Consider the following 26311-nt stretch of genomic DNA (forward strand, 5'->3'; position numbering starts at 1 on the left):
ACAAATGCTCTTCATGGCATGCGTCTCAAACAGCCTCTGACAACCAAGTCCAACTCCTGGCCTTCACGTCCTTATGCCCGGGGGAGCTGTTCTCACTGACAGGAGAAGGGGCAAAGGTGGGGCACTGGCACCTTAAAACCAGTTATTCTGGACAGATGGGTCTTGTTAACCACGGATGATAGCTCATCTAGGAGAGGGAAAACTCTGATTTCAAACCTCTGCTGCCTTGCGGCTGTACCTACTCACGGGAAAGGCTTTGGGAGTAAACCCCGAGGAAATATCCAGAGTCGGAGTCCCGAAGGCGGCTGACTGCTGTACCCAGCACACCAAACCCTATCGACTTCCGTCGTTCCTTTGGACCCGTCGTCAGCATGGGGGGGGGGGGGGGTGGTCCCACCGCATGGGCAACAGACGGATCTCCATATCGACTCTGCCCTGGCTTGCGCCATGGAGAAGCCACTCCCGGTGACGACCAGAGGTGCAGTACCCATGGTTGACCACGACCGATGGAGGCCACACTGTGCCTAGCCACACAGTCGTGGGTGTAGAGTGAATAGGTCAGTGAGCTAAGCACGTATCCTTGAGGTGCGCCAGTGTTGATCATCGGTGAGGAGGAGATGTTATTCCTGATCTGCACTGATTGTGGTCTCCCGATAAGGAAGTCAAGTATCCATTTGCAGAGTGGGGTACAGAGGCACAGGGTTTGGTGCTTATAGATTAGAACCGAGAGTATGATGGTGTAAAACTCCAAGCTGTAATCAATAAACAGCAGTCTGAGATGTGTATTACTCTCGTCCAGGTGATTCAAGGCCGAGTGGACAGCCAATGAAATTACATCCACTGTAGGCCTATTGTGCAATAGGCAAATTGCAGCAGGTCCACGTCCTTGCTTAGGCAGAAGCTGATTTTGACCATGGCCAATCCCTAAAAGCACTCTAACATCAATCAGAATTGTTTTCTTGCCTATGAAATAGCCCCCTGTCGGCTGTACCTGAACCTCTTGTATATTTCTGGATCATTTGTCTTCAATGCCACAGATATGCCCTCAGCAGACTACAAATCTCCTGATTCGCCAACAGCTTTTGGTTTGGGTATGTCTGGTATGTTTTCAAAGGCACACGCTCATCCAGACAGATCTTGATTGAGCTGATGACAACTATGGTGTATTCATTCAGACTCAAAGATGAATCCCTGATTATTGTTCAGTCTACTGACTTAACGAAGTCCTGAAAGCACTCCTCCACCTCCCTTGATCAGACCTTCTTGGTCATCTTCACTGGTACTGTGGTCTTTAGTCTCTGCCTGTATGCCAAGTGAGAGGACTTTCCGAAGTGGTTATGGGATGTCACGGCAAGCATAGTGTAATAGTGGTCAAGTGTGTTGGCTCCTCTGGTTCCAAAGGTGATGTGTAGGTGGTAGTTTTCAGAGACTTCTTCTAGCTGGCCTTTTTGAAATCCCCCACAGTGTCAGGGATCGCAACTGGGTGTGCTGCTTTGTGACTGCTGATCACAGTGTTCTGCTCCTCCACTGCCTGATCGACGACGGCTAAGGGTGGAGTGTACGCCACTACCAGGATGACGGCAGAAAACTCCCTCGGTAGGTAAAATGAATAACACTTGCCCACTGGAGGTTCCAGTTTGGATGAGCAGGAATGAGACAGAACCACGATGAGTTAATCATGAAGCATATGCCACCCCTCTACCCTTAAAAGCCTGAGCTGTCCCTGTCTTTGCAGTGAACAATGTAGCCCTCGGGCTGCAGCACTGCATCCAAAATGGTGAGGGTGAGGCACGTTTCCATGAAGCCAAGTACACTGCAGCCCCTGATGTCCCTCCAGCACCACAATCTTGGTCTTAGGTTTTCGGTTTTATTTCCAGAGACTGTACATTTGCCAGCAGGATATTAGGCAGTGGGGGTCTAGGTGGTCTGTGTTTCCGTCGTACCAGCAGTCCGTCTCACTTTCTATGCTTCCTTTCTCTTAAAGGGAAATTGCACTCGCAGCCTGAGTCCCCCGTCTGGGGTCTGCCAGTTTGAGAATCAATAGCTTTCTTAAAAATCTTAAAATGATGCTGCTTACTGAAGTACCCATGGGTAGTAGTCCTAACTGGGAATATTTGATGGAGCTGCGCAAAATTGATCTTTGACTGCGATATTGGCATCTGAATTTACACCACACCCAGATTTATTTAAATTGCAAAATCTGGCACTGTGGCACTCTATTACCTCTTTGAAAAGTGCACTCAACCCAAGGAGTGGAGATCTCCAGTGTATTCCATGAGCAGTATGTCATACATTCTCCATATTCCAAACATAACCCCATTAACTGTAGCTCCATCCTGGGATTTCCCCTCTGCTTATACGATGACAGATCCCCTGACGTTCCCTGACTCTGAGTGGAGGATCTTCCCAAAATATGTAAATCACCAGAGAGATAATATCTGCTGTTTTGAGGTACAAATCCCACTGACACTCCAGGAGGAAGTAGGCTTAGTTTAAATTCAAATGACTTCCAATTTGATAGGCTGAACCTGTCGCCCTGGCAACTCGTAAACCTCGGAAAGAGCGTGTAGCAGTGGGGAAGTGACAAGACTTTACACTGCTCTCACTCTTGAAAGCACCAAAGAGACCAGCAGGGAACGTGGCAGCTCATATAGAAAAATCATTTATGGATAAATTTCCAAGGTGTTCAATTGGTGGGTATAGACTTGTACTCAGAACTCCTGAAAACTCTGTGTAATTAGTGCAAGACTGAATCATTGAAAATGATATACAAGTTCCCTGACTTTGCACTTACAGCAGTTAGTTACTGCAAAAGACTCATAACACATCCTATCCTTCTACAGGTGTGCAGTAGAGAGCATCCTAACATGCTACATCACTGCATGGTACAGAAACTGCCCAATGCATCACTGGTACCAGCCTACCCACCATCGAGGATATATATACAGAAAGCTGCCGGAAAATGGCCAGTAACATCATCAATGTTCCTACCCACCCTGCTCACAGACTGTTTGTTCTACTCCCATCAGGGAGGAGGCTACGTAGCATCCACGCCAAAACCACCAGACTCAGAAGCAGTTATTTTCCCCAAGCAGTAAGGCCGATCACCCACTAACCACTCCCCCCACAGCCCTACTTTATCATTTCCTGTTAGTCACCTTATATACAGACAATCCCGTGCCTAGCATCGCTTGATGGACAGACAATCAATCTATGCATAGAAGCTACCTTTTGTATTTATGCTGTCTTAATGGTGATTTTTTATTATTGTATTCCTTATTTTATTGTGTTTTTTGTGCTGCATCGGATCCGGAGTAACAATTCTTTCATTCTCCTTTACACTTGTAGAAATGAAAATGACATTTAACAACAATCTTGAATAATCGTTACAGTTAATGCCAGTTATCCGGACCTTAAAAGAGACTCTAAATGATCCTTCCAATTTGAACAGGGCAGTTCAGAATACTGTCTGTTCTAGTCAAAACAATGCATGTGTATTTTTTTTTTTACCAAGCATGTTTCAGATTAAAAATTCAAGATTCAAAGTGTATTTATTATTAAAGAATGTATAAGTTATACAACCTTGAGATTTGTCTGCTTACAGGCAGCCACAAAGCAAGAAACTTGAAAGAACTGAATTAAAAATAAATAAAGGCCAACACCCAATGTGCAGAGAAAGGAGAACAATACACAATTCATGCACACAATAGAAGCAAGCAACAACATTCTGAACCAAATTGAGCCCTTGGATCAGAATCCCTGGAGTAGGCCCAAGCCTCGGTCTCAGTTCATCATATTAGCGGGGCAAATGGCCGCGAAGCTCACAGACATGAAACACATCAGGCCAAGCAGTCTTGCGGAGAGAGGAGTGAACATTGTGGCAGAGAGATGTAAATACAAATGCCTTCCAAAAACTGCCTACAGATCGTTGTTGCCATCTCCCACAGATTCCTGATAGGCATATGACAGTAAAGATGAAGACACAACTATTGACATACACTGTTAAAGAATGAAGCAGATATAAATCTTTGAGCATATTATGCTGACTGGATCACTATGACTCACTTTGCCCTGCCCAGCGTGTAAAGACTTCCCTTCATAAAAAACCACCTTAATCAGCAATTTAAGTTCCTTTTGCAGATAGGCTGGGGAAAACCTTCAGTAGAATGCAGAAATATCATTTAATTTTGCACACTTAAATGACAATTGCCTTTAGAGTTTCTCTTTCAAGATTGATCAATGTCATTTTAATTTACACAAGGAGAACAAAATAATGGTTACTCCGGATCCAATGCACAAAAACACAATAATATAAAAAAACACAGAAACTATAAATACGTAAGGTAGTTTACATCAGCAGCTGAGCACTCTTTCCAACAGACTCATTCAGCCCCGCTGTCACAAGGAGTTTACAAAAAATCTTTCCTACCAAATGCAATAAGCATATAGATCAGTTCACCTCTGTGCGACAGAACGCACATCACAGTACAATAGTCTCTATTTTATTATTTTGCACATTATTATGGCACATTGGTAAATTATTATTGTGTATATTCTGCACATTATTATTAGTTCAATCTGCACACTGCATGGTGTGTTTTTAAATGTTGCTGTAACAAAACAATTTCCCACATGGGATCAATAAAGCATTTATTATTATTATACATTGATTGTACATAAAGTGACACTAAGCACAGGAATGTCTGAACACAAGATGACTGACAGGAAATGATAAAGTAGTAGCGGTGATTTTTTTTTTGCCGCCTTAAAGTATTTTAGTGCAATTATGTTTGTTGCACTGCAGCCACTTTAACAGTACAGCTTGTTTTTCTGAGCTTCAGAACAGAGAGCAAACCATAGAGCAGGCATGGGCAAACTACGGCCCAGTTTAATCCAGCCCGCAGAACTTGATGAAATTATATTAATAAACCTTGTTAACGTTTTTTTTCCCCGCAATTCTGGCGTTTTCCCAATAGATGACGCACTCTATATACATTGACCTTTGTTGAGGTGCAGCGTATTACTCCACATTTGCGTTTTACTCTTTGTTTGGCTCGACCTATTTGTGTGAACAGGCGTTCAGCGTCATGAACATCAACAAAGCCAGCCACAGATCCAAGTTAACTGACCAACACCTCAGATCCATCCTGAGAATCGCCACAACAAAACTAAATCCAGACTTTGATGCGCTGGCTAAAAAGGGAGACCAACAACACTGTTCCCACTGAAATTAAAAAAATAAGTTTCTTCGTTGTGTTATGTAAAAAATGCATTTGAAAATATTTTTTTCAATATGCCTTACATGTTACATGTCATTTCTGTTAAGTGATGGACATGAATAGTGCGCAGGTGCACGTACGTTCTCAAAATAAAAATGCGCTCCAGATCAAATAACGCGCTCCGCATACTGGCGCGCTGTCACTGTTCTGTCTTTGTGCTGGTCGTTGTTGAGTTTTGGCACAGGGGACAATTGAATAAGAAGGAGCAGGACAAGTAGACCTGCATCTCCTACCGTTTTTGAAATAAAGACAGTCAGGAGGAGAGTGATGATGATAATATCTTGAAGGATAACAGAATTTTCAGTGCTTTAAAATAATAACTGTTACTATTAAAAAAAGCTGTATTTTATTCATTTAATTTTCAGTGTTTTAAAAGTCATTTCAATAAATAGCTAAATACCATGGGACTTCAAAGACAGATATTTTGTGGTAATGCATTTGTTCATTTTCAATTGAAAATAAGCACATGTTTTCTACATATCCCATGATATTTTATTTTCTCTTATGAGGTGTATTACCAAAACACTCCGTCCATCTGCTCCTGGTCTGGCCCCCCTGTCAAATTTTAGAACCCTTTGTGGCCCACAAGTCAAAAAGTTTGCCCACCCCGGCCCTAGAGGGAGCCAAGGAATTTCTCTCCCACTTCATTGCTGTGTTTTGTCTGGCTGTTATTTCTAGAAAGCTTCCTACAGAAAAACACCTTTGGCCGTAAGTCCACGAGACAGTGGTCAACACGGAGCATACTGCAGGAGAAGGACACAGTGGGTTCTGTGGGCTAGTTTTCCTGTCACTGCCTCATCAGAAGTACACACCCACAAGCACCAAGATTGCTCGCAGCAAACAAGATGCTGACAGAGTTCAGCAGGTCAGGCAGCATCTGTGGAGGAAAATTCACTGTAACTTTTCTAGTCAAGACTCTTCATCTGAGTGAAAGAGAGAGGGGGCAAAATCTGTAAGACTGCTTAGTGTCACAGAGTACTTCAGCCCATCTCATCCATAGTAATCTGTAATGAACTAGTAATCTGTCTAGCCCCATTGACCTGCACCCCGACCATAGCTCAACGCTATTACAGCGGGCATACTGAGCAAATCTACAGAATAGTAACTGAAAAATGTAAACGTCAGGAGCTGTTAACTGTAAACAAACTCTGCAAATTCAGATCCAAATAAATAGCAATTAAGATTCACAGTCACGTAATTTTTCACTTTTCACCCTTAACCCATGACCTTTAATTCTAGTTTCACCCAACCTCAGTGGAAAAAGCTTGCTTGTATTTATGCTATCTATGTATATCCCTCATAATTTTGTAACCCGCTATCAAATCTCCCCTCCTTCTCCTCTGCTCCAATGAATAAAGTTGTAACCTATTCCCTATAACTCAGGTCCTCAAGACCTGGCAACATCCTTGTAAATTTTCTCTGTACTCTTTCAATTTTATGGACATTTTCCTGTTGGTAGGTGACCATACTACACACAATGCTACAAATTAAACCCCACCAATGTCTTCTACAACTTCAACAAAACATCCCAACTCTGTACTCAATACTATGATTTATGAAGGCCAGTGTGCCAAAACCTCTCTTTACAACCATATCTACCTGTGACGCCACTTCTAATGAATGATCTATATTCCCAAATCTCATTGTTCAACTGCACTCCTCAGTGCCCCATCATTCACTCTGTAATTCCTACGGTGACTTGTCATTCCAAAGTGCAACACATCACATTTATCTGCACTAAATTCCATCTTCCATTTTTCAGCCCATTTTTTTCCATCTGGTTCAGATCCCTCTGCAATATTTATTGCTTTTCTTGATGTCCACTAAACTCCCAATCTGCCATCTGCAAATTTGCTGATCCAGTTTACCCGATTATCATCCAGATCGTTGATAAAGATGACGAACAACAATGGACCCAGAACCAACCCTTGCAGCACACCACTAGTCAAAGGACTTCAGTCAGAGACACAATACCTACTGCCACGCTCTGGCTTCTCCCATGAAGCCAGTGTCAAATCCAGTTTTCTACCTTATCCTGTTGGCAAGCAATTGAACCTTCTTGATGAGTTTCCAATGTGGAAACTTGTCAAAGGCCTCGAACATGTAGACGACATCTACAACTTTTCCTTCATCAACTTTCCTGGCAATTTCCTTGAAAATCTCTATAAGTTCAGCTAGGCTTGACCTACCATGCATAAAGCCATTCTGATCATCCCTAATCAGGCCCTGTCTATCCAAATATTTATATATCCTGTCCATTAGCATACCTTGCAATATCTTTCCCACTACTGATGTCAGCCTCACGGACCTATAATTTCCTAACTTACTTATAGAGCCTTTCTTAAACAATAGAATGACATTAGCTATCCTCCAACTCTCTGGCCCTCATTCGTGACTAAGGATATTTTAAATACCTCTGCTGTGCCCCCTGCAATTTTGCACTAGTTTCCAACAAGATTTCAGGGAATACCTTGTCAGGCCTTAGGGACTTATCCACCCTAATTTGCCTCAAGAGAGTAAGCATCCTCCTTTATCATCCATATGTCATCTATGACCTCACTGCTGTTTTGCCTCAGTTCCATAGACTGTGTCCATCTCTCAAGTAAATATACAAGGGGTGATTGATAAGTTTGTGGCCTAAGGTGGAAGGAGTCAATTTTAGAAAACCTAGCACATTTATTTTTCATACATTTACTCTCTTACATTTTTCTCTTACATATACACACTTAGTCCAGCGGTCGTGGAGAATACGGATTTTGGACTTCCAGAAAGTATCCACAGCAGGGGTGATTGATAAGTTCGTGGCCTAAGGTAGAAGGAGATGAGTTATACGGCTCTCGTTACATGCACACGCAGTTCAACTCTGAGTGAAAATGCAGAAAGTTTGAAGTTAATAACTCATCTCCTGCTACCTTAGGCCACAAACTTATCAATCATGCCTGATGGGTTATTAACTGATGAGTAAATGTAGGAGGGGACCAAATAGAGTAGAAGCCTTTGGAATTCTCCTTCACCTTGTCTGCTAGAGTAACAGCACACATTTTTTAGCTCTTCTGATTTCCCCCAAGTGTTCTCCAGCATTTCCTCTACTCCTCAAGTATCTCATTTGTTCCTTGATGTCTATACCTGATATACACCTCCTTCTTCTTCTTAACCAGTTTTCCTAGTGCTTTTACTCTTGCTTTTTGTTCTGACAGGAACATATATACTCTACACACTTCAAATTTTGCTCTTGAAGTCCTCCCCGCTTACCAAGCATCTCTTTGCCAGAAACAATCTCTCCCAATTCCTTACCTGTTAGATCCTTTTGGATGCCATCAAAACTGGCCTTTCTCCAATTTAGAATTTCAACCCAAGGATCAGACCTATCCTTCATAGTTATCTTGAAATTAATGGAATTATGATCAGTAGATCCAAAGTGTTGCTCTACACACACTTCTGTCACCTGCCTTGTCTCATTCCCTCATAGGAGATTCTGTATTGCACTCTCTCTAGTTGGGACCTTTATACATTGGTTAAGAAAACTTCCCTGAATAGATCTGAGAAACTCTATCCCATCCAGTCTTTTTACAGTATGGGAGTCTTTCAACTGTCTGCAATATCTGTTCAAATTTGTTCCTCTAAATCTGGCTGACTTTTGGGTGGTCCACATAGATGGTGGTTTTCCAGTTAGGAAGTCAATTTGGGAGGAAGAGAAGCCCAAGTCTGATGCTTTTTGATCAGAACAGTAGGAGTGAATGTGTTACACGCTGAAGTATAGTCAATAAACAGCACCCTGACATTGGTATTTGTCCAGGTGATCCAAGGCTGCATGAAGAACCAATGAGGTTGCAAAGAGCAAATGAGAACCATCATGCCTATGATAAAGGAACCCTGGAATATTGAGCTGCCAGTCCTGCCCTGCTCCCCTGCAACCAAGTTTCATTAATGTCATAATTCCACATGCTAACCCTTGCCCTAAACTCATCCACCTACATACTCCTTGCATTGAAATAGATGTAACTCAGAACATTATTGCCCCAGTGTTCCTGATTTCGATTCCTGTCTTTGTATGTTGTCTGAACAACACCTTTCCCCATAACCACTTCACTATGTGCCTGGAGATTTTCAGTTCAATCCCCCCTGCTACTCCAGTTTATCTCATCCTCCGTACCCTGGAGCAGCTCTAGCAAAGCTTCCTGCAAGGATATTAGTCCCCCTCCAATCCAAGTAAAGTCAAGTCACTTTTATTGTCATTTCAACCATAACTGCTGGTACAGTACATAGTAAAAATGAGACAACGTTTTTCAGGACCATGGTGTTACACGACACAGTACAAAAACTAGACTGAACTACATAAAAAACAACACAGAGAAAGCTACACTAGAGTACAGACCTACACTGGATTGCATAAAGTGCACAAAAACAGTGCAGACATTACAATAAATAATAAACAGGACAATAGGGCAAGGTGTCAGTCCAGGCTTCGGGTATTGAGGAGTCTGATAGCTTGGGGGAAGAAACTGTTATATAGTCTGGTCGTGAGGGACCAGGTGAGATTCTCTGTCAGGTGAACACCAAGAAATTTGGTGCTCTTAACGATCTCTACCGAGGAGCCGTCGATGTTCAGCAAGGAGTGACCTCCTGAAGGCAACAACCATCTCTTTTGTTTTGTTCACAATCCATCCCATCTGTTCAGGTCCTTCCTTCCCTGAAGGACAGCCCAATGATCCAAAACCCTGAAACCCTCCCTCTTGCGTCATTTCCTTAACTACGTATTAAACTGTATTAGTTTCTTATTTCTAGTGCACAGGTGGCAATCCTGAGATCACAACCCTGGAGGTCTTGTCCTTTAACTTAGCACTTAACTCCCTGAATCATGTCACCCTTCCTGTCTATGTTATTGGCATCAAGGTGGACCATGGCCTCAGGCTGCTTACTCTCCCCCTTAAGAATGCTTTGGACTCAATCTCAGATATTCCTAACCTGGCACCTGGGAGGCAACATACCATTTGGGAAACTCATTCTTGTCCACCAAGCCTTCTATCTGTTTCCCAAAACAATGAATCCTCTGTTACCACTGCACTCCTCTTCTCCCACTTCTGTCTGCATCATAGAACCAGATTCAGTGCCACAGACCTGACTGCTGTGGCTTTCCTGTGCTAGGCCGTCCCTTCAATAATATCCAAAGCAATATACTTGTTTATTGAATGGAACAGCCAGAGGGAATCCCTGCACAGGCTGCCTATCCCCTTTCTCTTTCCTGACGGTCACCTGTGTCTTGCACCTTATCATTCTGCCATCCTTCCTGGCATTCCCACTGCTCTAATTGCATGATAAGATGGAGAGAAAGAAAGAACGAGAGAAACCAGAATCTCGCCTGTCTTTGCTGAAGCCTCTTGAGCCGAAGTCTCAAACTATCCACTCTAATACTGACCACTCCCACACTGGCTGCTCCCAAAATGTCCACTCAGTTTAAACCTAACTTATTTTTATTGAGCTTTGCTAAGTGCTTCATTACACAATGATCTCAAGCTCGCCAAATGCATACTTCCTGCTTCCTCAACACTACCCTCCCCTCCACCCATTTTTGTATCATCCACAAACTTGGCCACAAAGTAATCAGTTCTGTCATCCAGATCATTAATATATAACATGAAAGGTAGCAGATCCAACACTTATCCCTTTGAAACACCGCTAGTCACTGCAGTCAATCAGAAAGGGCCTCCTTTATCCTCATGCTTTGCCTCTTTCCAGTCAGTTAAACTTCTGGCCATGCTCGTATCTTTCCAGTAATACCATGGGCTTTTGTTCAGCAGACTCGTGTGTGGCACCTGGTCAAAAGCCTTCTGGAAATCCGAGCAAACAACATCCACTGATTCTCCTTTGTGTATCCAACTTGTCATTTCCTCAAAGATTTCCAACAGATTTGTTAGGCAAGATTTCCCCTTTAGAAAACAACGTTGACTTCAGCCTATTTTATCATGTGCCTCCAAATACCACAATACCTCATCATTAATAATGGGCTCTAACATCTTGCCAACAACTGAGGTCAGGCTAACTGGCCTCACTACTAATGCAACCTCTCCAGCTTCCACTTTCAAAAGTCTGGGGTGTAATCCATCTGGTCCAAGTGACTAAGCCATTTACAGATTTTTCAGCTTCCCTTTCTCCTTATAATAGTTACTACATTCATTCACTTCTGCCCCCTCTACTCTCAAATTTCTGACATGCTGCTGGTGTCTTCCACAGTGAAGACTGATGCAGAATCTCCAGCATCATCTTCCAGCGGTCCAATGCCCACTCTTGATTCATTTTTTATAAATGCCTTCTATTGGGTTTTTAAAGCTTCCCAATCCTCTAACTTCCCTCTAATTTTTGCTGCATAGTAAGGCCTCTCTTTTGCTTTTGTGCTGTCTTTGACTTCCCTTGTTAGACTTTATTGCTTCATCCTCCCTTTAGAATACTTCTTCATCTTTGAGATGAACTGATCCTGCATCTTCCAAATTGCCCCCAGAATCTCCAGTCTTTGCTGCTCTAAGTCATCCCTCCTAGTGCCCACTCCCAATCAGCTTTGGACAGCTTCTCTCTCATGCTTCTGTAATGTGCTCTACTCCACTGTAATACTGATACTGACTTTATCTTCTCCCCCTCAAACTGCAGGGTGAATTCCATCATATTATGATCACAGCCACCTGAGGGTTGCTTTACCTGAAGCTCCCTAATCAAATCTGCTTCATTACACAATACCCAATTCAGAAATGGCTTCACCTGAGTTGGCTCGACCACAAGGTGCTCTAAAGGCCACATCCTACGCATTTTACAAATTCCTTCTCTTGGGATCCAGCACCAACCTAATTTTCCTAATCTACCTGCATACTGAAATCCTCCATGACCATCATAACGCTGCCCTTTTCACATGCCTTTCCTATCTCCCATTATAATTTGTAGCCGACTTCCTGGCTACTGTTCCAATGCCTGCAGGTAACTCCCATCAGGGTCTGTTTCCCCTTGCAGTTTCTTAACTCAATGCACAAGGATCCTACGTCACTTCTTTCCAAGGATTTGATTTCATTTTTTAACCAACAAAACCACTCGACTCCCTATGCCCACTTGCCTGTGCTGTCAATACAATGTGGATGTTGAACTCCCAGCCGTTATCTTCACTTCATTTTGTTTTATTATTCTTTCACAACAAGGAATACGCCTTTGGGCCCTTTGAACCACACCCTCCAGCAATCACCCGATTTAACCCTAGATTAATCACGGGACAATTTACAATGACCAATTAACCTACGAACCAGTACATCTTTGGACTGTGGGAGGAAACCCATGCCTTCCTCAGTACAAACTCATTACAGGCAGCTGTGGGAATGGAACCCAGGTTGCTTGTACTGTTATGCATGGTGATAACCTCTACACCGTGCACCCTTCCTTCAAACACATCTCAGTGATGTCATCAAGGAGCTGGCTGTCGATTTCTAACTATGTTGCCTGTAAAGGAGTTTGTTCGTTAATGCCAAGGCCGTGACCACAGCGGTTTCCTCCACGTTCCAAAATTGGGATTGTCGGTTAATTGGTCACATGGGTTTATTTGGGCAGCGTGAGCATATTGGGCTGGAATGACCTGTTACTGTGCTGTATCTTTGAATGAATGAAGGAATGAATGAACAAATAGAAGATTCTCTTCCTTCTTTTCATTCAAACACCTTCAGTCGTGTATTCACCACCCTCCTTTTCAATTAAAAAGCACATAAGAAGGAACAATTACTAGAAGCCAAAGTCAACAGATGAAGGAAACAAGTTCTGCTGTGCATCGTAATGAATATGTGTATGTGCTGTATGTTGGACCTTAGAGTTTAAATTTATGGGAGATTGTTATCTTTAAGTCAAGCGTTCTTAATTTTTTTATGAATAAAGTTTATTTTTGAAATAAGAAAGTGACTCTGGCAGAAACATTAGAACCAGAAATTATGAGACTTCCTGTCTGTGAGTTAGGCAAAAGTACCACAACTCTCTGCCCTGTCCAATGGTCACTTGTACAGCAGCTTTGTTGGGTAAACGTTCCACCATTGTTTGCTCTGTGCCTTTTTAGGTGTTTAGTTTCTTTTGAACTTTGGTCTATAATTCATTAACAGGATCATCAGTAAACTGTTTCCGCCCATGTACTATGTGGGATATGGAGTTCCCAATGCTTTCACAATACAGCAGCCACTATCTGTAGAAAATGAAAGCAGATCTAAGGTCTCAAAAGTTAAAGATGTAACAGGTTTTTACCAAATGAAAAGACACGGAAGAAGAAAAAGGGGGCAGAAATTAAATCAACTACAACATTTTTTCTTTACTCTCTTACTCTCCTTCATGTAATTTGTAAATACACGATTGTAACACCGTGGTGTACTTGCAGGAGCTTGTAAAGTTGTATGTCTTTGTTCTGCTTTGTGAAAGGTCGAAGTTTACTGAATTCAAAGCAGTGACGTCAATCCTTGTGCAAAGCTTATGCCTATCCTTTCAGGAAAGCTGTCTATACCAAACATGGGCAGATCATTCAGGAAGTCTGGTCTGACCAGAAGAGAGAAAGTCTGTATATCCGTACACTCATCCCACTCCTGGCACTTATCCCTGGAGGCAGCCAAAATGCTACACCTACTCATTCACCTCCTCCCTCTCTTCCATTCAGAGCCCCAAACAGTCCTTCCAGGTGAGGCAACACTGCACCTGCAAATCTGCGGGGGTCGTCTATTGTGTCTGGTGCTCCTGATGTCTCCTCCTCAACAATGGTGTTGTTTGTTGTTCTTTTTTGCACCTGTGGTGTATCAAGTGGCACTTTTGTAGCATTTGACTGTTGTTTTTATGAGGCTCAGCCCAGCACAGATGGAAAGCGTTCAAGGAGCCAGCCGGATTCGAACTCTAGACCACTTGCCTCAAAGTCCAGTGCTGATTGCTCTACACCACTGGCTGGCACTACATTGATGAGATCCATCATAAATTGGGGGATCGCTTCGTTGAGCACCTCCATTCCATCCTCCGAAAGTGGATCTTCCCAGTGGCCAAACATTTTAATTCCCATTCCCATTCCTGTTCCAACATGTCAGTCCATGGCTTCCTCTTGAGCTAAGATGAGGCCACCCTCAAAATGGAGGAGCAACACCTTATATTCTGTCAGGGTAGCCTCCAATATGATGGTCTGGATATTGATTTTCCCCTTTTGGTAAAAAAAATTCCCCCCCCCTTCTTCTTCTATTCTCCACTCTGGCCTCTTTCCTCTTCTCTCCTGCCTATCACCTCCTCCTGGATTCCCCTCCTCCTTCCTTCTCTTCTATGGTCCACTCTCCTCTCCTATTAGATTCCTTCCACTCCAGTCCTTTACCTTTCCTGCCTATCTGGCTTCACCTATCATCTTCTAGCTGTCCTCCTTTCCCTCCCCTCACCTTTCTAACCTGCTGACTTCCCCTTCCCTTTCCAGACCTGAAGAAGATTCTTGGCCTGAAATGTTGACTGTTTATTCATTTTCATAGACGCTGCCTGACTTGCTGAGTTCCTCCAGCATTTTGTGTGTGTTGCCCAGGTATTCTGTAAAGCAGTTTCACATTCGGCATCAGGTTTCTCCAATGTAGTGCAGAGCACACTCTGAGCACTGAATGCAGCACATTAGAATGGAAGAAGGAAGAGTGAAACATGTTTTCCCCGTTTGGGTCCCTGGAAAGTGGGAAGAGGCGAAAGGATAGGAGTTACAACACCTGCAGCAGCAATAGAAAGTGCCAGTAGTGATCTTGTTAATGAGAATAGATTAGCGGAATTAGGGGTCATGAAAGGATGAGAGAGGAAGGTGTGTCTGATGGAGGAATCTTTTTGAAGGTGAGTGAATTTGCCAAGTATGTTCTATGTAGAGGTTGGTGGGTGGAAAGTGAGGACCAGGGAATCTTCATTTGCAGGAAGAACAGCGGAGCAGAAATGGCTGGAGTTCCTGTGAAAAATGAGGGAAGTGCAAGACAGACATATTCCAAATTTTCAAAAGGAAGAAGGACAATACAGTGGCTGACAAGGAAGGCAGAGCTAGTGGGAAGATAGAGGATTGGGAGCTTTTAATAACTTGCAGAAGGAAACTAAAAAGGTCATTAGGGAGGAAAAGATGAATTATGAGAGGAAGCTGGTGACTAATATCAAAGAAGATACTAAAAGCTTTTTTATATAAAGGTTAAAAGAGAGTCGAGGGTAGGTATAGGACCAATACAAAATGACTCTGGAGATACTGTAATGAGAGACACAGAGATGGCAGGAGAACTGAATGTGTATTTTGCATCAGTCTTCAGTCTTCACTATGGAAGACATCTGCAGTATACGGGACATTCAAGAGTGTCAGGGGAGTGAAGTTTGTGCAGTGAAAATTACAACTGAGAAGGTGCTCAGGAAGCTTAATGGTCTGAGGGCGGATAAATCTCCTGGACCTGATGGAATGCACCCTCGGGTTCTGAAGGAAGTAGCTGGAGAGATTGCAGAGGTGTTAACAGTTATCTTTCAGGAATTGATGGATTCTGACATTGTTCTGAATGCCTGGAAAATTGCAAATGTTACTCCGCTATTTAAGAAGGGTGGGAGGCAGCAGAAAGGAAACTACAGACCTGTTAGTCTGATATCAGTGGTTGGGAAGTTGTTGGAATCGATTGTTAGGGATGAGATTATGGAATACCTGGAGGCACATGAGCCAAAGTCAGCATGGTTTCCTGAAAGGAAAATCCTGCCTGACAAGCCTAATGCAATTCTTTAAGGAAATTATAAGCAGGGTAGACAAAGGAGATGCAGTAGATGTGGTGTACTTGGAGTTTCAGAAGGCCTTTGACAAGGTGCCGCACATGAGGCTGCTTAGCAAAATAAGAGCCCATGGAATTACAGGGGAGTTACTAACATGGGCGGAGCATTGGCTGATCGGCAGAAAACAGAGAGTGGGAATAAAGGGATCCTATTCTGACTGGCTGCCGGTAACCAGTGGAGTTCTACAGGGGTCGGTGTTGGGACTGCTGCTTTTTACAACGTATGTCAATGATTTGGTCTATGGGATTAATGGATTTGTGGCTAAATTTGCAAATGATACAAAGATAGGTGGAGGAGCTTGTAATATTGAGGAAACAGAGAGTCTGCAGAGAGGCTTAAAAATGGGCAAAGAAGTGGCAAATGAAATCCAGTGTTGGAAAGTGTATGGTCATGCACTTTGGTGGAAGAAATAAACGGGTAGAGTATTATTTAGATAGGGAGAGAATTCAAAATGCAGAGGTGCAAAGAGACTTGGGAGTCCTTGTGCAGGATACCCTAAAGGTTAACCTCTAGGTTGAGTCGGTGGTGAAGAAGGTGAATGCAATGCTGGCATTCATTTCTAGAGGTATAGAATATAAGAGTAGGGACGTGATGTTGAGGCTCTATAAGGTACTCGTGAGACCACACTTGGAGTATTGTGTGCAGTTTTGGGCTCCTTATTTTAGAAAGGATATACTGACATTGGAGAGGATTCAGAGAAGATTCACGAGAATGATTCCAGGAATGAAAGGGTTACCATATGAGGAACATCTGGTGGCTCTTGGGCTGTATCCCCTGGAGTTCAGGAGAATGAGGGGGGATCTCGTAGAAACATTCCGAATGTTAAAAAACCTGAACAGATTAGATATGGCAAAGTTATTTCCCATGATAGGGGATTCTAGGACAAGAAGGCACGACTTCAGGATTGAAGGATGTCCATTTAGAACAGAGATGCAGACAAATTAATTTAGTCCGAGGGTGGTAAATCTGTGGAATTTGTTGCCATGAGCGGCTGTGGAGGCCAAGTCATTGCATGTATGCAAGGCAGAGATAGATAGTTTCTTGATTATCAGGCCATCAAAGAGTATGGGGAGAAGGCAGGGGAGTGGAATGACTGGAATTGGATCAGCCTATGATTGGCAGAGCAGAATCAATGGGCCAAATGGCCTACTTCTGCTCCTATGTCTTATGGTCTTATACTTGAAGTTAAGGAGAGGAGGGGAGAGATATGGATGAGATGTGGTCAAACATTTTATTCATGATGGTAGCTGGAAGCCACAGTACAGAAAAAAGCACGCATGCAGAAAGTCTCAACATCTGAGCAAATACATCAGAGAAAGCAAGAGATGGACTCAATTCCATTGCAGGAGGCAGAGTGAGATAAAGCGAAGCTAAGGCAGCTCTGGAAGTCAGTGGAATGTTTTCTTCTTTTCCCCCCTTCCCAGTTCCAAAGAAACTTCTTTGACCTGAAACATTAACCCTTTCCCTTTCCTCAAATGCCACCTAACCTGCTGAGTGCTTCCAGCATTTTCTGCTTTTAAACGTATGATTTTCAGCACCTACAGCATCTTATTTGGCTTTCAGAAAAATTAGAGGTCAGACAAGCCTTCATATAAGAGCGACTGACACACAGAATGACCAGTAGCGAGGACACGGCTGATTTCATCAGTGTGTGGTGGAACACACAGTGGAAACACCAGCTGCAATGCAGGTGAAGTCAGAATGGCAACATTCACTTAATCTGTTTTGCCATTGAATAACTAAAATATTTATCAAAATTTGGTAATGAATTCACTTCTTAAATGGAGACCTCAAAATCTGTATATAAGACAATTGGAATTAGCTTGTATTTTTTTGTGGATTTCATACAAAGAAAATTTTGGAATGGTTCTGACAGTTGTGTTTTTCATAAGATTCATCTTTAATCTATTTCAGATAAACTTTTACAGATTTTTTTTGCTACAAAAATCGGGAATTGAACTATTCAATAATCCATGGTACTAAATTCTTGCTGCCTCATAATCAATGACTCCACCCATCTCAGGCATTCTCTCATCTCCATTCTCCCATCAAGCAGAATATACCAAAGCTTGAAAGCACATACACCAGACTCAAGGACAGCTTCTACCCTGCTGTTATAAGACTATTGAATGGTTCCCTAGTACACAATCCACCTTATTATGATCTTGCACCTTACCGTCCATATGCACAACAGTTTCTCTATTAACTATAACACTTGATTCTGTTACTGTTTTACTTTGTATACCACCATGCACTGTGTAATTGATAGATCTTGCTTAATTAGGGTCTGAATTGATACTTTCCTTCTAGTTTAATTGTCTTTATGCTTGCTTATATGGTTGTACAATTACAATTTTAGTAACTTGTAGTAAAGCTGATTCTCTTTTTTGTAGTTCCTTTGTCTGTAGCCTGTATCATGCCATAAATCTAAATGATTAGGCTGTTCTAATCAAGGAATTTTCTCATCTGTTTAGTTTAACAGTATAAAATGATCACTACTTCTTTGTTCCCGGTCTTTCTTTGTCTTCGGTCTTTCTTTGTCTTCTTCCTTTAGTTCATACTTAGAGTAGGTTGGTTACTGTTATTTCTTTGTTATTAACATCTAATGAAATAGCTGTAACCACAATATTTACACTTCATTCTAGACTTCTGAAGAGCCTTCTGAATGGAATCATCTGTAGGTCCAACAATGTGTAATGAACCATGTGCACTAACAAGCTTTTCACTGTATGGGAGGCTATAATAAATCAATTCCATTTCCAAGCCTCAGATCCACTGAGCTGTACAATGCTGCCAAACAGGGTCGCAGCTCTGAAAGCAGTCAATCAGGTATGTTTGGTTTCTACACAATTGTACACAGGGAGAAATACAGCTGACATGCAAGATCAAAACTTTTGGATAGAGTGGATAGAGCTAAGGAACTGCAAGGATTAAAGGACCCTGATGTGATTGTAAACAGACCCACAAACAGTAGTGAGGCTGTGGTCTACAAGTTACAATGAGAGATAGAAAATGCATGCCGAAAGGGCAATGTCACAATAGTCATGGGGGATTTCAATATGCAGGTAGACTGGGAAAATCAGGTTGGAGCTGGATTCCAAGAGGGGGATTTTCTAGAATGACTGTGAGGTGGTTTTTTTAAGAGCAGTTCGTGGTTGAGCCCACTAGAAAATTAGCTAATCTGGACTGGGTGTTGTGCAATGAGCCAGAATTAATTAGAGAGATCAATGTAAAAGAATCCTTAGGGACAAATGAACATAATATGATTGCATTCACCCTGAAAGAGAAGCAAAGCCAACATTAAAAGCCAAAGAGAGGGCATATAATAGAGCAAAAATTAGTGGGAAGTTAGTGGATTGGGAAACTTTTAAAAACCAACAGAAGGCAATTAAAAACGTTCATTAAGAAGGTGAAGATGGAATACAAAAGTAAGCTAGCCAATAATATTAAAGAGGATACCAAAAGTTTCTTCAGATACATAAGGTAAAAGAGAAGCGAGAGTGGATATCAGACAATGCCAGAGAGGTAGTAATGGGGGACAATGAAATGGCAGATGAACTGAGTAAATATTTTGCATCATTGTGGAAGACACTAGCAGTATGGTGGAAATTCCAGGTGTCAGGGGTCATGAAATGTGTGAAGTTACCATAAATAGAGAGAAAGTTCTTGGGAAACTGAAAGGTCTGAAGGTAGATAAGTCTTCGCAGCCAGATGGTATACACCCCAGGGTTCTGAAAGAGGTGGCTAAAGAGATTGTGGGGGCATTAATAATGATATTTCAAGAATCACTAGATTCTGGAATGGTTCTGGAAGAATGGAAAATTGCAAGTATCACCCACCTCTTCAAGAAGTGAGAGAGGCAGAAGGAAGGAAACTATAGGTCATTTAGTTTGACCTCAATGGTTGGGAAGATATTGGGGTTGATTATTAAGGATGAAGTCTCAGGGTACTTGGAGGCACATGATAAGATTGGCTGTAGTCAGTGTAGTTTCCTCAAGGGAAAATTTTGCCTGACACATCTATTGGATTTCTTTGAAGAAGTAACAAGCAGGATAGACAAAAGAGAATTGGTTAATGTTATGCACTCAGATTTTCAGAAGGCCTTTGACAAGGTGCCACACATAAGGTTGCTTAACAAGCTACCACCCATGGTATTATAGGGAAGATTCTAGCATGAACAGAGCAGTGGCTATTGGCAGGAGGCAAAGACTGGGAATAAAGGAAGCCTTTTCTGGTTGGCTGCTGGTGACCAGTGGTGCTCCACAGGGGTATGTGTTGGGACTGATTTTTTTAAATGTTATTTGTCAATGATTTGGATGATGGAATTGATGGCTTTGTTGCAAAGTTTGTAGATGATACGAAGATAGGTGGAGGGGCAGGTAGCTTTGAGGAAATAGTGAGTCTTCAGAAGAATTTAGACAGATTAGGAGAATGGGTAAAGTGGCAGATGGAATACAGTGTCAGGAAGTTTATGGTCAAATTTGGTAGAAGAAATGAAAGGGTTGATTATTTTCTGAATAGAGAGAAAATACAAAAAAACTAATGCACAAAGGACTTGGGAGTCCATGTACAGGATTCCCTAAAGGTTAATTTGCAGGTTGAGTCTGTGATGAAGGAAGCAAATGCAACATTAACATTTATTTCAAGAGGACTAAAACGTAACAGCAAGTATGTAATGGTGAGGCTTTATAAAGCACTGATGAGGCTTCACTGAGAGTATTGTGTGCAGGTTTGCTCCTCTTACCTTAGAGATGATGTGCTGAAACTGGAGAGGATTCGAAGGAGGTTCATGAAAATGGTTCCAGGATTGAATGGTTTGTCATATGAAGAGTGTTTGATGGCTCTGGGCCTGTATTCGCTGGAATTCAGAAGAATGAAGATGACCTCATTGACACCTATCGAATGGTGAAAGCCTGGATAAAGTGGATGTGGAGAGGATCTTTTCTGCAGTGGGAGAGTCTAAAACTAGAGGATACAGCCACAGAATGGAGGGGCGTCCTTTTAGAATGGAGATTAGGTGGAATTTCTTTAGCCACAGAATAGTTAATCTATCAAATTCTTTGCCACGGGCAGTTGTGGAGACCAAGTTTTTATGTATATTTAAGGCAGAGGTTGACAGATTCTTGGCTGGTCAGGGCATGAAGCGATATGGGTGAGAAGGCAGGAGACTGGGCCATGATGAAATGTCAATTTATCATTTTACCCCTCATAACCAGGATGAACCTCGTTGTATCAACAATAAGATGGCATATGATATCATTGATGTAGTAAAATAATTATGTGTGCTTCATAGAAGCATTATTAAAATAAAAATTGACCATGAACTGTGCAATGGGAAGGGACTTACTCAGATATAGATCTCAAGTATTTCTAAGAGGAAAAAGTTGTTTAGAGTTCAAACTTCAAATTTCAAAATAAATTTATGTCACCATATATGCCTCTGAGATTATTTTCTTGTGGGCATTCACAGAAAATACAAAGAAATACAATAGAATCAGTGAAAATCTACACAAAGTCCAACAAACAACCTGTGCATAAGAAAACAAACTCTGCAATTACTAAAAAGCGCCAATAATAAGAATAAATCAATCAATAATACTGAGAACATGTGTTGTAGAGTCCTTTAAAGTGAGTCCATAGGTTGTGGAATCAGTTCAGTGTTGAGTTGAGTGAAGCTATTTACACTGGTTTGGGAGCCTGATGGTTGAAGGGTAACAACTGTTCCTGAATTGGGTAGTGTGGGACCTGAGGCTTCTGTACCTCCTTTTCGATGGCAGCAGTGAGAAGAGAGCATGACCTGGTGGGGTTCCCTGATGACGCTTTCTTGTAGCAGCGCTCCTTGTAGATGTGTTCAATGGTGGGGAGAGCGTCTCCTGTGACGGACTGGGCTGAATTTACTACTTTTTGTAGGATTTTAAGTTCATGGACATTGAGTTCCATAACAGGCTGTGATGCAACCAGTCAGAATATTCTCTATTGTGCATTTATAGAAGTTTGTCAAAGTTTAAGATAACATGCTGAATTCTTGCAAACTCCCAATGAAGTATAGCCGCTTTCATGCCATTTTTGTAACTGTATCAATATGTAGGGCCCTAGATAGATCCTCAGAGATGTTGATATCCAGGAACTTGAAATTGCTCACCCTTTCTACTGCTGATCCCTCTATGAGGACTGGTGTGTGGATCTTCATCTTAAACTTTCTGAAGTCCACAATCAGTTCTTTGGTCTTACTGACATGCAGTGCAAGGTTATTGCTGTGATACCACTCATCCAGCTGATCTATCTCGCTCCCATGTACCTTCCCATCACCATATGAAGTTCAGCCAATAATAGTTGTGTTGTCAGCAAATTTATAGATGGTGTTTGAGCTGTGCCTAGCCACGCAGTCATGGGTGTAGAGAAGGTAGAGTAGTGGGCTAATATTGCATCATTGAGGTATGCCAGTGTTAATTATCAGCAAGTTGGAGATGTTATTTCTGATCTACACAGACTGTGGTCTTCCAGTGAAGAAGTCAAGGATCCAGTTGCAGAGGGAGGTACAGAGGCCCAGTTTTTGGAGTTTTTTTATCAGTCTTGTAGGAACGATTGTATTAATCGTTGAGCTATAGTCAATAAACAGCCTCACTTAAACATTAGTGTTGTCCAGGTGATTTAAGGGCACTAGAAGAGCCGATGAGATCACATCCGCTATAGACCTATTGTTGCAATCGGCAAATTGCAGTAGATCCAGGATCATTGGTGAGGCAGAAGTTGACTCTAGCCACAACCAACCACTCAAAGCACTTCATCATGGTAGATATGAATGCCACTGGACGATGGTCATTAAGGTAGCTCTCTCTGCTCTTCTTGGGCACTGGTATAATTGTTGTCCTTTTGAAGCAGGTGGGAACTTCCAACTGTAGTAATGAAAGATTGAAAATATCTTTGAACATGCCCACCCATTGGTTAGCACAGGTTTTCAGAGCCCTACCAGGTACCTCATCAGGTCCTGTTGCCTTGCAAAGGTTCACTCTTTAGAAAAGTGATTTGACATCAGCCTCCAAGATAGAGATCACAGGGTTGCAGATGCTGCAGATACCCTTTCAAAGCGAGCATAAAAGGCAATGAGCTCATCTGGGAATGAAGCATCACATTCATTCATGCTGCTAGATTTTGCTTTGTAGGAAGTAATGGCCTGCAAACACTGCCAAGAGCTGATATGCATCCAATTCCACCTCTAACCTTGATCAGAATAGTTTTTTTTTGCTCTTGAGAAAGCGCTCCACATGTTGTAACAGGCAGGGGAAAGTCACTCCAGAAGAGTGGCACTATAGAGCCTCCCCTCCCGCCCCCCAATAGTCAGTGGGAACCTGAGGAGAAGATGTGTAAAGAAATTGCTCACAGTTGAAAGAATAATAATGTTATATTAGTGGGAGATTTTAATTTCCCCATTATTGACTGAGAGTGTTAAAGAGATGGATGAGGTTGAATTTGTGAATTATGTCAGCATAGGACTTGGACTATGAATGATAGGGCACCAGAGAGTGTAATGGAACAGAGGGAGAAAGGTGTACAAGTGCTCAGCTCATTGAAAACAGCCACATACGTAGACCAGGTGGTGTAAAAGATGTTTAGCACATTGGCCTTCACCAATCAGAGCATTGTGTATGAGAGTTGGAACATTACATTATTGTGTAAGCTGAAGGTGAAACCTCACTTGGAGTACTGTGGACAGTTTTGGTTACCATGTTATAGGGAAGATGTGGTTAAACTGGAAAGAGTGCAGGGAAGATTTATGAGGATATTGCCAGGACTAGAGAGCCCAAGTTCTATCACAAAGTTGACCAGGTCAGGTCTTTATTCCTTGGAACGTAGGAGAACATGAGGCAAGCTTGGAGATGTTTTTAAGATTATGAGAGACATCGATAAGGTGCAAAGTCTTAGTTTTTGACAAGGTAAGTCCAAAACTAAGAGGCAAAGTGGTGAAAGATTACAAAGGGCCCTGAGGGGCAAACCTTTCACAGAGAGGGTGATGAGTAGATGGAACAAGCTGCCAGAGAAAGTGGTTAAGGCAGGTACAATAGCATCTTGGATAAGTGAATGGAGGAGTGGAGCTTAGAGCTCTATGGGATGGATAAAGGGAATTGGGACTACCTGGGCATGGGGTAGAGAGGGGGCACCATAATTGGCATGAAATTGTTGGGCCAAAGAGGCTGTAACTGTGCTGTATGCCATCCATACAGATAATCTGATTTCTCATTTGCATATTCAGCTACCAAGGCTCAAAATATTGTTGTTTCCTTCTTAATCCTCTCTAACAGCTGTGAGGCTAAGTACAACTCCAATGTTGTATTCTAATTTGCTAGCAATACTACTGTTGTTGGCCGAATCAAAGGTGGTGTTGAACCAGCAAATAAGAAGGAGATTGAAGATCTGGCTGAATAGTGCCACAACAACAACCTCTCACTCAAACTTGAGCAAAACCAAGAGCTGATTATTGATCACAGGAGGAGAAAACTGGAGGTGCATGAGCCAGTCCTCATCAGGGGATTCGAAGTGGAGAAAATCAATAACTTTAAATTCCTGGGTGTCATCATTTCAGAGGATCTGTCCAGGGCCCAACACATCAATGCAGTTACAAAAAATGCACAACAGTGGCTATATTTCATTAGGAGTTTGAGGAGATTTGGGATGTCACCAAAGACACTCGCGAAGTTCTACGGATAAACTGTGGAGAGCACTCTAATTGGGCTGCCTCATCGTCTGGTATCAGTATCAAAGTAAACTCAGTCAACTGCACCACATGCACTAGCCTCCGTAGCATCCAAGATATCTTCAAGGAGTGTTGCCTCAGAAAGGCAACATCTATCATGAAGGACCCCCATCACCCAAACATGTCCTCTTCTCATTGCTAACATGAGGGAGGAGGTACAGGAACCTGAAGGCACACACTCAACGATTTAGGAACAGCTTCTTCCCCTCTGCCATCAGATTTCCGAATGGACGTTCTGAATGACCTCACTACTTCTTTGCGCTGTTGGCTCTGATAATTCAGATTACAAAGCATAGAGGTGTGAAGGTGTACTTGCAGTATTGACTCCAAAGTTGTTACAGAATATTTTGACAGTACCAGAAGCAAAACTGCAGGCGCCACAGCAGAATTAAACTGGAACAGCAAGGACATATCAGAAGCCAAGCTGCAATCTTCAATATTGGTAGATAATAGTGAGGCTACTTTGGTAAGAGAGTGGAGCTAAACTCAGGAACTCATTACCATCTGCAAAGTCATACCGAGAGATTGCTTCCCCTCATGGGGAACATTAGAACTTGGGGACAGGACACAAGGTGCAGAAGCTTGAGAACAATACCACCAGGCTCAAGGACAGTTTTGATTCTGCTTGATCATGAACCCCTAATTTCTCATTATGGCCCTTGTACTTCGCATGTCTTCCTGCACTGCACTTTCTCTGTAACCGTCAGACAAAATTCTGCATTCAAAGAGGCAGGCGGAACTCAGCAAGTCAGCCGGCATCTGGGAGTGGATATGAACCGCTGTTGTTTCAGATCGAGACCCTCATCAGGACTGGAGGGAAAGAAGGGAGGTAACCAGTCTAAAAAAAAGAGGGAAGATGCAAAAGAAGCAAGGGCTAGAGGGTAATAGGTAGATCTCAGTTTGGATGGCTTGCAAAGCTTTTAACTGTATCTCAGATGGGTGATATTACTATTAGATGATTATTTTTACAATTATTATGCAGAAAAATCCTGACAATCCACTATCAAGCCAAAGTCCGTTTTCATTCATGGGTCCTGGTTCCCATATTCCCTTTCCTCTAACCAGTCTTGTAAAACTTAATATCAGACATTTCCCTCCACAGATGCTGCCAGACTTGTTGTATTCCTCTGACGTATTTTAATCCGAACATGAGGCAAGTATTTCCAAAACAGGCAAGCCTCCTTTCAGGAGTACTTTGTGGGTTTATAAGTGCTTTGGTTCACTTTGGAAGATGTGAAAAGAATAATGCTCTTCCTGGGTAGTTTAAAAACAACTTTTAAGAGCACTCTGGGTAAAAGAAGAATTCAAGACCATACTAGTTTTAATGTCTGATATTTGCCACTTTCTCTCTATCCAGGAGAACTAAAATTTCCCCAGTGTTCCTGGGGACAAAATGAAAAAGGATTGCATGCATTATAAATAAGGCCAGGATCTGAGTATGGTTCCATTTACTATTAAAATTCATGAAAGCTTACATGTTTAAAACATC

At 42.2% G+C, this 26311-nt stretch overlaps 1 protein-coding gene across 12 annotated transcripts in view; it reads left to right on the plus strand.

The window, feature by feature from the left end:
- The window catches only part of LOC132395489 (uncharacterized), a 72341-nt gene that overhangs the window by 17652 nt on the left and 28378 nt on the right, over positions 1–26311 (plus strand). For 7 of the 12 annotated variants that reach the window (XR_009512636.1, XR_009512638.1, XR_009512639.1 and 4 more), the window contains 2 exons: positions 17634–17760; positions 18716–18899. The exons of 3 other annotated variants lie outside the window; for them this stretch is intronic. The gene's annotated coding sequence lies outside the window, so the exon portion shown is untranslated. The remainder of the gene's footprint in view (positions 1–17633; positions 17761–18715; positions 18900–26311) is intronic. 2 more of the 12 variants (XM_059972207.1, XM_059972233.1) reach the window with 1 other exon arrangement.

The sequence above is a fragment of the Hypanus sabinus genome, chromosome 1, assembly GCF_030144855.1.
Source record: "Hypanus sabinus isolate sHypSab1 chromosome 1, sHypSab1.hap1, whole genome shotgun sequence".
In the NCBI taxonomy this organism is placed as follows: Eukaryota; Metazoa; Chordata; class Chondrichthyes; order Myliobatiformes; family Dasyatidae; genus Hypanus; species Hypanus sabinus.